Source organism: Plectrocnemia conspersa, unplaced genomic scaffold, assembly GCF_051122295.1.
Source record: "Plectrocnemia conspersa isolate PC_06_02 unplaced genomic scaffold, ASM5112229v1 ptg000002l, whole genome shotgun sequence".
NCBI classification, from domain to species: Eukaryota; Metazoa; Arthropoda; class Insecta; order Trichoptera; family Polycentropodidae; genus Plectrocnemia; species Plectrocnemia conspersa.
In genome coordinates this window covers 23,452,200-23,464,757 of record NW_028277166.1, presented here as the reverse complement: position 1 = coordinate 23,464,757, position 12,558 = coordinate 23,452,200, and the positions used below count along the sequence as shown (strand labels likewise).

The 12,558-nt window shown below is 28.9% G+C and overlaps 1 protein-coding gene across 2 annotated transcripts in view; it reads left to right on the top strand.

The window, feature by feature from the left end:
- Positions 1-12,558, top strand: part of LOC148238094 (uncharacterized) — a 208,964-nt gene that overhangs the window by 79,681 nt on the left and 116,725 nt on the right. For both annotated transcript variants that reach the window (XM_088205934.1, XM_088205935.1), the window contains one exon: positions 8,344-8,383. The gene's annotated coding sequence lies outside the window, so the exon portion shown is untranslated. The remainder of the gene's footprint in view (positions 1-8,343; positions 8,384-12,558) is intronic.

Below are 12,558 nucleotides of genomic sequence, written 5' to 3'. Positions count from 1 at the left end.
AATTCTATTTACGCACGTATATTAAATCAACGTTTGAAATAACCACCAGAGTACTTGAATTTATGTACACTTAAATTTATACTGTAATAAAAGTCGTTTCTGCGATCAATTAACGCGAAAGCACTGCCAATTACGGAAGAATTTGTAAAGGAAAAACAACTGTTATTTGTCAAAAACACTTGGGCATATTAATACTTTTATTGTTCGGTATATTTCACTGTAAAACCGTTTTTACTGTTCCAATTAGCACCTGCGATTACATGAATTTATATTTTTATATTTACTAGGAAAAACCGACATTTGTTATCACCCACCACAATGTAAGTTATTTTCGAAATAATTACTACTGACATAAAATTTAAGTCAGTTCAGACATTAAACCCACTGTAAGTGGAGCTAAATAAATTGCCACTGTCGATCCATAGCTTCTGTTCATTATAAACGAGAGAAAAATAGTGAAGCAGCATTTCTATTTCAATCGTTAGATTTTTGGTCCAGCCTAGCCGTTGCGCCGAATCACAAGGAGTAAACATAAGCTTTAAAAACGCAGATCCATTCACGTATTTATTTATAATTTATTTAATATATATAAATTAACAGAATATTAGGTTGGTAGCATTATATTAATTTATGACACCCAAAAAATATACTGCATACAAAATATTTTATTGCATTTTAATATATTATCTCTGAAAAATGTATTTTTCTATAACTATAGAATAAATCTTTGTTTACCGTTTTATACAGAACAGTTACTGTTCTTCTTCACATTGCTTTATTTAAATATCAGTGATCACGGATGGCATATACTTCTATCTTGAATATTACGATGTCCTCGATGAATTTCAAAAGCATTTTCATCTTTCATATACTGCAGAAGAAATAAATCACTGAATGGACCTCAATCTTGACGGGATTGGAAAAATTGATACGGTTATAGCTGCGATCAAAGCATGGTCAATTTTGCCACGTCTCAGTTTACAATAAATAGCGTTTATTTTTACTAGCATTATATCTTTATCTCCCGAATATCCCTCGTACGTGAGATATACGCATTAAAAATTTCGTTTGATTTTTTTAGGCTTCCCAGTATATGGTTGATTATATATTCACACAAATAGGTACAAACATATACATACAAAACAAACGCAAAGCAAAAACGAGCTCTGCGAAAAATGTTTTTGCGAACTTCAGCCCTTTCAACAGTGACTGCAACTGACACCGGCAATATCGCACTTCGCCAAACAGTTTTCCAGTTGTTTAGGACCCGCACCAAGTCCTCATGACCCCGCGTTGAAATATCACCGTCGAATTAGGATAAGGGCGATCCGTAGGCTCAACAACAGCTTAAGAAGCCCGGTGCCACGTAAGACGTTTTCGGGGGACCCCTTTCTCTCTTGGTCCGTCCTTATCGTTAGTTATTACCGCGTAATGCTTATAGGGGCCTTGGTGTTTTTTTTTATATATTTTATTTCGAGACCGAGGGACCTCTGCTGCCGTTTATCACCGTTATGGACGCTGTAAATACACTTCCCTTTTCATATTTTTACGACTTCTTACACGTGTCTGATATAAGGACCCCCGGTCGGGTCTTGTGGTGCAAACCCTTTTCTCTTTATACGGCCGTACATCAAACATAATAGTGAATACGTAAATACGTGATAAACGACCGGAGGTCGCATTGTAGAAGTTTAGAGCTGTTAAATTATGTACAAGTTTTATTAAACATTTTTATTGAGCCATAAAAAATAGGCATGTAAACGTATAATTATTTGTACACGTTATTTTAATTTTAATAGTATTTGTTAGGCTTGTCTTTTTATTGAATTATTAGTCCATGCAATAATTATTATACGGACGTAATTTAGGTGTCAATGTCGGGTGGCGGTGTTGAATGCAAAAGAGTCCATATAATTATAAACGACTCATCACCTCGAAGTCATACAAGTTTTAGTCTTTGAAGAGCTGATATTAGTGCCACTAGAAATGAATTAGCGTATGTGGGTGTCGCAGTCCTTCAAAACTTTTTGATACGTTTCCTACGAGCTGCTCGGATAAATAAAGAAAATATTTATTATAACCAAGCATGTTTTATGATTAAACTTAGCTTTTCTAATGTACTTTCTACTTACCGTGACTATTTATATACAGTAGATATCCATAACCAAATTTATTGCAGTGGCTTCAATTATCTTTTGTGCAAATGAATAAAAAAAGGTGTATATCGAGAAAAACTGCTATTTTTTCGGCGAGTACAATATAGCAGTATATTTATTAAATTATATTTTATTTTGTACTAAAATTCGCAGTAATGATATTTTTATATCAATATTTAAATCAGTATTTTCTTAGGCTATGAACTGATAATCCATAACTAATTTTAATATGCACACATTGACTTTATTTTATATTTCATGTTTGTTTAATCAATATTCTTATTATATCTTAACTATTATATACAAATTAAATGATATTTTCAAAAATATATTTTTAAAAATCTAGTTTATTTTATTTAATAACATATTTAAATAATATGTTTACATTTTTTATATTTGCTTGTTTTTTGTAAATTAAATTTAAGCTTAAAAATATTTAAATTACTTTTTACTGCTACTCAAGATTTTAAATATCGTAATAAATAACGGTTGCTTACAATTTGTAGGTTCTCAAGCATAAAGCTTAGATTCTGCTGTGCTTTTCCAGTGATGGAGAAGGAACGTTTTTCTTTTTCAGTATGGTTGATAACATACTTGGTACATGGTTATATGGTTGATAACTTCTTGGTACATTTTAATATTAAAATACTGAGGATCCCGCTATGACTAACGGTAATATTTTGCTGTTTAAATCACGTGGGGGTCACCACTTTACTGATTTTGTAATCAAAATAGATGAAGATATATAAACTACCACATTTATAGAAAAATCTAGTTACCCCTATCATGCCATGGAGTTTGAATGGTAGATCTTGAAAGTGTCAGAGTCTTCGCTGGCGTGCGAGTCTTATTATTGTCGGCTATGATTTCGAGGAGCAGCTGGGATCTATTGTAATGGGTTCTTGTGATAATGCTCGACGATCCGTTAATGTGTTTTGTATTCGTGCAGTGTTCCGTATGTCTTGTAACAGCTCTGGCGAATCGCAGACGAGGATGTTTGCGGGCCAATTGCATATTTTCTTAAACACACCGACCAAATGTGTTCACGTTTTAAAATAACGGTCTAGGCGGCCACTCTGGTCATCGGAAAACAAAATGTCAAAAAACAAAAATTTTGTGGGCAGAGTAAAATATATTGTCTAGCGCGCATCTATTCCAAATAAATACAGTATGAGTATTTATCTGCAGTACTAATGATTAATTAAAGTTTGAAAAGGTGATTAATACAATATTTTTATATATTTTTTCTGCAATTTTTTGGTCACGAGAACTCTCTTCCATTGATTAAAAAATAATTTGTGTAGCCTTATTTTCGAGACATAGTTTTTATTGTTAGAAATGGTCGTTAGTATGTGCAGGTTTTTAAAATTCTTACAACAAAATAAAATATTATTTCTATTGAAGATAAAATTTTAAAGGCAAATATTTAGAAATCTTATTTTTGTGAATAATATTGATTGTAAATAGTATTGTTTTCTATTAAATTATTATCGGTATTTTTACAGAGGTAAATATACAATATAAAAGAAAGCCGCGAATCACTTTTAGCTTTAAACGTTAATTACCGTACGACGGTTTTCCCACTAGCACGCCCCGTGAAAAGCTCTCGCGTTTAAATATTTACCGTGAAAGCTTGCCAAGAAGTCTCCGCTTCCACGCAAGCGGAAAACAATCGTGGATAGGCGCAAGTATCAACGACCCTCAGTAGGAAAATAAGGTTTCTAATTAAAATTAAATTTGAAATGTATATAAAAGGACAATTAACAGCGCGACAAACAAAAGATTGCCCACCAAAAATTTGGAAAAAGGAAATTATTACTCTATGACCATTGAGACAATAGAAGGTTATTGACTAACCCAATTAAATTATATATTTGATTATGGCGTATTGTTTACCTTTGAATCCGATGGAAAAGAAGCGACCGATTTAACTTTCAAATTTGATGTTAATCGTCGCGGAATACCTTATTAGAAAGTTGCGGCTACGGTGTCCTTTACAAATTAATATATTCTTTAATATTCAAGAGGTGAGTTTCTTCACTTTGAAAGTTTTGTTACCTTGTCTTTTAAGCTTCCATTGTTGGCCGGATTAATTAGGCGTTTCTTTGGTTTTTTTTTATTATTCCATCTCACTCCCTTACGGCAGTTTCGTTTTTCAAGCTCGCTTTTGAGTGTCAATCAAAAAGTGTTCCATTGTGCTCGCGGCCTTTGTGAGAACAAATATTTTTAACATTTTCCAAATATAAATATTTCCGAGATAATGTTAAAAGGAATATTGTTTGAGCGAGGAGCTTCTCTTTCATGTTCTACTTATTTTTTTATAAACAATGTTTATTCATCAAACATTTCTCCCATAGTATCATCATCGTTAAAATCTACGGATAGCTAACTTAATAGCTAATAAACTATGTATGTATAAGGTATATTTTAATAGTTTAATTCTTATATAACTGTTAAATATTATTAAAAGCTATATGTTAAATAAATAAATATTTAGAAGGACTGTTGCGATGACTTACGCATGTGTCTACTAAGGTTTCTCATATTGTACATTTTTGCTTATCCCAGGATTCTGGGATGAAATCGGGTTTCATTTCGAATATGACAAATTGGACCAATATGTTCAAATACACGGATACGAAAAAAAGGCATTTTTATTTATTAAATATGTAACTCTTAGTCTTTACTTTGCTTCATCATATATGTAGGTAAAATATTATTAATGACATAAAATATATTTAATTAAATTTTAATGTAAAAATAAATCTGTTTCTATTGCGTATTTAAATGATAATTTGAAACATGCCTCTTGGCCGTCTCTACCTGATACATTTTTATATATTTAATTTTCCATACTGATTGAATTACTTCGTAAAATCATGAAATGTGAGTTTAAACGTTTGTACATTCAAAGATGCTAATATGCACAAATGTATGTTCTACATTAAAATTTAAAATAAAAATTTCTTCGTGTAATTTCCGCCCGAGGAAAAACCAGTTTCACGCATTGGCAAATCTGAAACGAATTTTCATTAAACGAAAGCGTATGTTTTCATTTTTGCCGCAGTGATTTTCCGCCACTCGCATTTCTTGTACCAAATGTCCTTTTGAGATGAAAAGGGTGCAAAAAAGAGACACTTTTATTTTTTGCTCGCTCGCCGTGTTTATACACATGCCGTGGAAACGAGCTTTTCCACATTTCTATTAATGCAACCGCGTAAACAGTATGAAATTGCAGAACGTTTGTGCATCTGTAGTGCAATATAATATACAATAAAAAGAATTTTTAATTAGATACATGTATTTTTATGTATTAATTAATATTGTTGAATTGTTATTTTTAATATCAATGACTGTTTTAAATTATTTAATAGCTAGTAGTATTTAACTACGATTACCATCTCATTCGATTTTTATGTATTATTAATAAAATCCTACTCCACCACAAACGACAGATCTATTTTATAGTGCAATTTGCCGCTGGGGGTAGAAAGAGAAGCTGATTCAGGAATGGACCATTTCTCCGATTCTCGATTTTTTGTCGAGGATGTTAGAATTTTCATTGAAATTCTCTATGACAAACCATGAAGCACTCAAACGCTGAAACTATAAATAGTATAAAGGAAAGTTTTATATTTTTTATGTCAGCATTTTCATTAGAATTCTTTATGGCAAATCATGATGCACTCAAACGGTCATTGACCCGTTTAAAAGTATATAGATATGTTTTATAAACAGCTATAGAATGTAAATGTTCCAGATCTAAAATATATAATGCAATTTTCAATTTCTTGCAATTTTTACATGTGTCATATTTTGTTTTTTTTGTTAAAATGCAGTATTTTTTAAAATGTTTTTACATTATTTTTTTATTTAATTCAGATAAATCATATATTTATAAATTATTGACATACCTAATACATATTATGTGTAATGTTGCAGATCAGTTTTTTTTTAATAATATTTTTCAATGTAGCGTGCAGCTACTAAAGTTTCTTAATATTCGTTATTTTCAACTAGTCAAATATCGAATAGTAAAAGATGAAGTATACCAATATACTCGTAAAGTTTGAAGAACTACAAATTGAATAAGGAATACAATTTGAATTATACCTGCAGTATGTTAAACAAAATATTACACATTATTTGAATTGACTTAAAATATATCTATACCAGCCATTCAGAACGCTCACAGGTGCAAAATATTAACTTGGAACTATGGGTAATTTCTGCAATTAAAAATTTAATTTTATTTAATTTTATAAATAATATAAAGATAATAATTTAAATTTTGCAAAAAGGCTGTAGATTATTCAGCGGTACATCTAAGTTAAAAATAACCTCTTTTAATACACAAATACTAAGGAATAATACACAATAATAGTCGGTTTCTTGTGTTTTTATAAATTAAAAAAATAAAAATATTTCATTACAAATATGAACGAATATATTCGGAATTTTAATATTCGTATTAGTCTTTTATATTAGTACATACAAAAATATAATATTACATAGCTTAATAAAACTATTTTTATTTTGTTCTAATTTTTAAGCTTTATTACATTTTTTTGTATGTTTCTTCGAACGTTTTAAACTTGAAAAAAAACACGAAGAGCAAAAAAACTGAAGATTCATATATATTTATTTCATATTCTTGACCTTCTAAGAGTACTAATTAGGTTTTTATTTTGTGTTTTTATTATCTTAAATCTTTATTCGACAAACTTCGGAGTGAAATTTTCACAACAAATTTGGTTTTGATATTTTCTTCTAAATTAACACAATTAGTATTTTTTGTGGGAAAAATCTATCTTTTAAATTTTTTATTATTTAAATCACTAAATCAGTTGCTACAATTAGGCACATTATTTAAAAAATATGTAGTTTGTCTAGATTAATTTTTTTTTCTATTTAAAATACAAAGAAAATCTTGTATTTTAATTAATTTATTTACTCCAACTGTAGCTGCAATAAATCAATACCATTGCATGTTAAAAATGTGAGATTTATGATAAATTAAAGCTTTTTTATTAAACGCTTATGTAAAAAAAAGACTATACGTTATTTTCTTAGCAAATCTGCTAAACAGATATTTTTTGTAAATAAAGGCAAATTTATTTTTAATCAATAGTTAACTGAGCAGAGAAGTAAACCATATTTGCATAATATGATGTCGAATATAGAATCTCATGCATTAAAACTTTTATAATAATATTTTCTTAAATCACTTTCACTTTGTTATAAAAAGTTAAAAAATGTTTTCAATACGAAACACAAGCTGTTACTAGGAAGTTACGCTTGCAAATATTTTATAATAATATTAAAAATCCGTATGTATATATTATTTTAATTAAATATCTAAAACAGTATATGATATATATATATATACATACTATATATAATATTTATAATTGTTTTCGAAAATATAGAATGTTCCCATATTTAAGTTACTATATAATTTAAAATACTGTTTTATTAGTTTAAATTAAAATTAATATTGCATTAAAAATATCAATTATTTACTATACAACATACGTACATATTAGAATATATATATAGTATTTGATCTTTGACTACATTAACTCTTTCCATGAAGAAAAATATTTTGCGTATATCAATAATATTTTCAATATTCACAAATATAAATGTATTGTTAAATAAACATTTCAACGCAAACATTGAATGTAAACAGAGACGTTATCGAAATTTTGTAAACACCGTGTAGCACATACATACTCATATCCATTAAGGGCTTTCGCTGACATTTACATAAATACATGAGTCCTTTCTGCGTTCGACTCACAAGCTTTTGGCTCGTCGCTGAACAAAGAACATTTTTTTTCACACACGTGGATATGCGGATTATGGAAACTAGCCCAGGATAGACCCCAAAACATATCGACAAAGAAGAGAGGGCTAACAATTAATCCTTCATATTTATAAAAGCCTTTGGTGTACCCCTGCGAGCGACCGTACACGCCCTTTGAACTGCGCTTTCAATGAACCGTCGATAAATAACGACCCTGGCTTTAAGGGAAAATGTTATTCCGACTCGTTTATTAAGTATAAAAAAATCCGTTCTGTGGCGAAATTTAATTAAAAATTAGACTATTTATTCAATAGACATAATGGTAAAATTGTGGTTTTGTATATTTTTAATTAAATTTTCTTATTTTCTTTTTTACAGAATTTGCGCGAAGAAGTCAAAGCGAATTTTAATATCTTAGGTGAGTTTATAATTTTATATAAAATAGCTAATTATTATATTATAATTAATTTTTATTAATTTAGTTCACCTTGCTCTGTTTCAAATATTGTAGAGATTCGACTTAAAAGGAAATTTAAGAAAATAGTGCAATATTTTTTAATTTTACCAGAATATTCAAAACCTAAATTATTTTCGAAGTGTCAATTTAGAAAGGGTTCAGGTTGAATTAAATCATGTCAGGATATATATGCAAATATTTTTCAATGATGTTTAATTTTTTTATAAAATTAATTGTTGGTCATAAACAAGATAGCTTTAAATTAAAAAAAAAAATTGATTAGTAAATAGATTTTTATTTACGACTCTCTCAAAGATGCAATGGATAATGAAATTGCTATATAGTAGCTTTCACATAAATATTTGACTTTTTGCAAAACTCATAATATTAAATGTGAGTGAATATCAGTGATTTATCACGACAACTATAAATCAATTATTTTTTCTTTTATCTTCCAGTCGATCCCTCCCTAAATTATTCATTGAAATTTTTTGAGATGTTTCTCTAGCCTTTCCTTGTATTTCCGACTTGCAATTTTCACTTCTTCCTTGGCAATTTTAATTATCAATTCTTTGTGAATAATAAAGTTTGAAACATACCATGGAGCATCCAATATCTCTCTTTAAATTTTATTTTAGAACCTCTTGAATTATTTCTTTGTTTGAGTTATTTGCTGATCTCTAGAGTTTATTACTGTACATTCAAATTGGTTGAAGGATGGGTTTAAACGCGGGCAGCTTATTCTTAAAAACAATATACTGACATACATATGCGTATGTCAGTATATTGTTTTTAAAGTTCCTTGGAAATTGCTTTTTTGTAAAAATTCTGTCTTCATTATTTATTTCAATAAATTAAATAAAAATTTCAGGAGGAACAAATATATATATCTTTGAGATTAGGTAAATGTAATTTGCTTTTATCTTTGTATTTAATAATATATGTTTACTTAAAATCGAGTATACATATACACACTAATAAAACACGAAAGTTGCAAACAGTTTTAAATACAGTACGTAGCTTTTGCGCTAATTAACCTTGTAAATGGTATAGTAAAAAAAGCATATGCGGAGTATGCGCAATAGCATACCCATGTTCTTGTTGTATTACGTATCCAACAGCATAACAAGTATTATAATAATTGAGTTCGGAAATTTTCACATTACATTTGCAAGTACACAGAATTGAGGGTAAAATTCTACTGAAAATCTTGCTCAATATTTACTATTAAATATTACTTCAGCTTATTGGATTCTAATCTTTAAAAGTAACGCTTTTAAAGATTAGAATCAATGCGATAATCTATTTTAAATTATAATATATTTAGTAGTACATCGTGGTTATTTTTAACAAAAAGTATTTACAGTTGAATATATATACGAAATAAACTTGAATTTACATATGTAAATAATCTGAGAGGAGGCATCGTTAAATCAATTAATCGGTTACCTTTACTCATTTGCATCTTGTTTTAGCAACCCAGCTATGGTGTTTTATCTTATTTAAAAAAACATGTTATTATTTAAGTAAGTTAATATACCATAGACTGAGATATCCACAGATGGTTTTACAATAATCGTGTTTTATATTAAATTATCTTAAAAGCGTTTTTCCACGCCTCTAATAATTAAAAAGCTTCCAAAAAGTCTTTATTCGCTGTGATCTGGGTATCATAGAACCAAATAACGAGGAAGCATATTATTTACTGTCACATACGTAGTTTATAAAAATTTCATTTTGAAAACCCCAAAGTTTAGTTGAAATCGGTATGACAGTTTACATTTTGACACAAATACACACAACAATTGTTGGTGCCAAAAATGGTGCTAATATTTTTTTTGAGCTTTTCAGTTTAATTCAATTTTATTTTATCTTATATTTAGTAACTAAATAAGAGATATTTTTAATAATATAGTTTTAAAGTATTTAATAATATTAAAAAAAATAAAATTTAATACACTTACAGAATTAATTAGTATCCCATTCGTCAAATGTTTACTGTGACCAGAGTTTAAACATTTAACTGTTTAACCAAGCACATTTTACGATAATTAATTTTCCAAACGGCTTAATTTGTAAGCGTTATAATCCACGCCAACTCCGATGAACATGCATAATAATTTAACGAAATTGTCAATCATACTCAAGTGGTCAAAGATGACTAGGTGGCTAAACACGGACATGCCTTTTAATTAAAACTGAAAAAAATCCCATGAGTAACACACCAGTCAGTGAGCTACGGTCACGCGATCTGACCACAGCGAAATATAAATGTCATGTTTTTCAGTAAAAATGTGCAGTACATTCCATACTTTAATATACTGTTTTGCATGTTTTCGAACTGTATAGTATAGTGGAAATTCTGTAAGATCCAGGTGCAAAAAAAGTGAGAAAAATAAGTAAAAAAATATTTTCTTATATCATTATTAGGAACCGTTAGACTAAGGCGCCAACTGCGTGTATATTAATATTTTAGACTATATTAAAATTAATTTATATAGTATAAATAATCATATAACTATTTTTTTAAAGGCTAAATAAGATTCTGATGCGAGAATCTCTAACCTTTACTTTAGCTTTTTTTCTTATTGCTGCGAAATAAATATGTCTGGTACTGTATAATATATGTTATCCCAGTGGCGTAGCTAGGGTATGTGCCGCCCAGGGCGATTTTTAAAATTGCCGCCCCCCCCCCCATATATTTTTTGCAGGATTATAAAATCAGCATTTCTTAAAATAATAAATTGGTTATTATTAAGCTCTTGTTATTCGTGGATTTATATATGTTTTAGTGCATTCAGGGTTAAGAACCACACTGGACGATCCCATTGCGAATATGCCGCCCCCAAGCAAGTGCCGCCCGGGGCGGCCCGCCCCCTCCGCCCCACCATAGCTACGCCACTGTGTTATCCTTTCGATTGCTGAGCCTATTTACTTACTATTTTATTATCAATGATAATAAAAAATATATGTTATACGGTCGATTATTATTTTTTAATTTTCATTAAGTTATTCTCGCAAAAATACCAAAAGTCAATATATCAAATTCAATTTGGTATTTATACAAATAGCATCATGCTAATTAAATTCTGGAGTTTGCCGCAGAAATACATATCTAAGTTAAAAGCTAACATTCTACAGTTGGGAAAATATTTTTTTTTATCTAGAAATTATTTTCTTGAAGTTTTTGTTAAGAATGAGACTTGATTAATTATCCATTATATTATTACGATGTAAAATTACTTAGGCCGGTTTTGCAGGTCGTAGTCGTAATAAAACAGGCCTTTTAAGGGTCTGGTCTCCGATCATAACAAATAAGACAGTCAGATTTTTAATTATAAACGTTCATTTATTTTGTAATAAATAATCAGTATATTTTTCAAAAACGGTCAGTGACTTTTTGACTCATGGTCAAAGAATTTGATATTACCACATATAAATTAATTTATCTATTATTTTTTAAATATATGCACATATGTATCGCTAATGTGCTTTTCAATTAAAGAAACATAATAATATACAGATCAAATAACATTATTATAAACATATTGTAATACAGTATTTAATTAAAATTTAATAAAAATTATAACGTGCTTATCAACTGCGAGTGCCTATATGAAAAAATATCTCTAGTGTTAAGGTTAAATTAAATAGTTTTAATAAAGTTCTGGTAATTAAATTGCACTGTTCTTTTAGATATTTATTGTAAAATCATTAGTAGTAGCTTTAAAAAATGTTATTTAGAAATACATGTCATTGCAACCTTAGGTATGCGTATCTCAGCATAAGTTGTTATAATTTGCTGGAAAATGACAATGGGTAGTAATTGTATTCCCTGAAGTATGAATGCGGTAGAATATTGCGTATTTAGAGATTATATAAGACACACAGTGGCCTCGAGTTTCTTAATTGATAATAACAGCGGAGAACAAAGCCCAGCATTTTGGTTGGTTAAAAAGTTATAAAATATAATAAAAATTGTAAAGCAATTGCAAAGTTTATCGAAAGTAAAATTTAAATTTTCTTACAAAATTTGAATATTATGCAATACATACAAATAATATATGTATATGTATAAATCTGTTTCTTTACTATAATATGTAGTATATCTACTTTTGATACTTGAAAGACATATT